Genomic DNA, 1283 nt, shown 5'->3' with positions numbered 1-1283 from the left:
ATCCATCCATCCATCCATCCATCCATCCATCCATCCATCCATCCATCATCTTCTTCTTGTTCTGAAGTCGGGTCGTGGGGTCAGCAGCTTGAGCAGGGAGGCCCAGACATCTCTTTCCACAGCCAGCTCTTCTGGGAGGACTCCACGACATCCCTAGGCCAACAGAGAGACATTTTAGTCTCTCCAGCGTGTCCTGGGTCTTCCTCCCAGTCGGACATGCACAAAGCACCTCCCCAGGGAAGCGCAAAGGGAGCATCCTTACCATAGGTGAGTGTAGGAACGTAGACCAACCGGTAAACAGAAAATTTTGCATTGCAGCTCAGCTCCCTCTTCACCACAACAGACCAGCACAGAGTCCACAATACTGCAGGTGCTGCACCAATCTATCTGTCTATCTCACGCTCCATTCTTCACTCACTCGTGAACAAAACCCTGAGATACTTAAACTCCTCCACTTGAGGCAGAACCTCCCCCTCGACCTGAAGAGAGCAATATTCACTGATAACGAGCCACAATTTGGTGTGTAGTGGTTGAGAATGATCCCCAATACCTGAACAATTTTAAAGCACAACTCAACACAACTTCGCACTATATTTTTACTTAAAAAGTTAGTATTAATCTAGACTGTCAGTTAGCAAAACATCTCAAGAATCATTTACCAGATTCAAATAAAAGACTCAGAAAGTAATCACTGGTCCATATACAACTGATAAACTTCTGAAGTCAACCCAATTTAAGAAAATGTCCACAGTTTATTGATATTGGCCTGCACAAAAAGGGATATTTACAGACACTAAGCTAAAGTTTGATGTGATGGTCAGTAAAAGTCATTATCAACACATATTCAGAGCACTTATATAGCTTTTAAGATTGCATAATACCACGTGAAATCAAGCATTACACTACATGGTTTTACCTTGGCTGATTAGAAAGTCAAGGGATGATGGTATTTCTTCATGAAATGCTAGGCCTTCAATATTCTTCAGTTTTTGGTAATGGAAACCAACAAAATATATAAGACAAAAATTGCAAACTCAACATTATTGCCAAACTAAAATAAACATTTTCAAAATTTAGAATACATGAATGAGAATATGTCCACATAGTGTGGATGGATTTATGAATAACAATACACAAACAGTCAAAGAAAACAAAGAGAGGTAGTCAGGTGTCTCATACATCCAAGAATGTTCTTCTCTTTACAACAAACATGCATTTTTATTTAAATCCTAATTGTTTATTGTGATCTAATATAAATGCATGATTTATATATATATATATAT

The sequence above is a fragment of the Nematolebias whitei genome, chromosome 4 (genome assembly GCF_014905685.2).
Source record: "Nematolebias whitei isolate Nwh7 chromosome 4, NemWhi1, whole genome shotgun sequence".
Classification (NCBI taxonomy): Eukaryota; Metazoa; Chordata; class Actinopteri; order Cyprinodontiformes; family Rivulidae; genus Nematolebias; species Nematolebias whitei.
The sequence above is the reverse complement of the archived record's forward strand: the minus strand, read 5'-3'. Positions refer to the sequence as shown.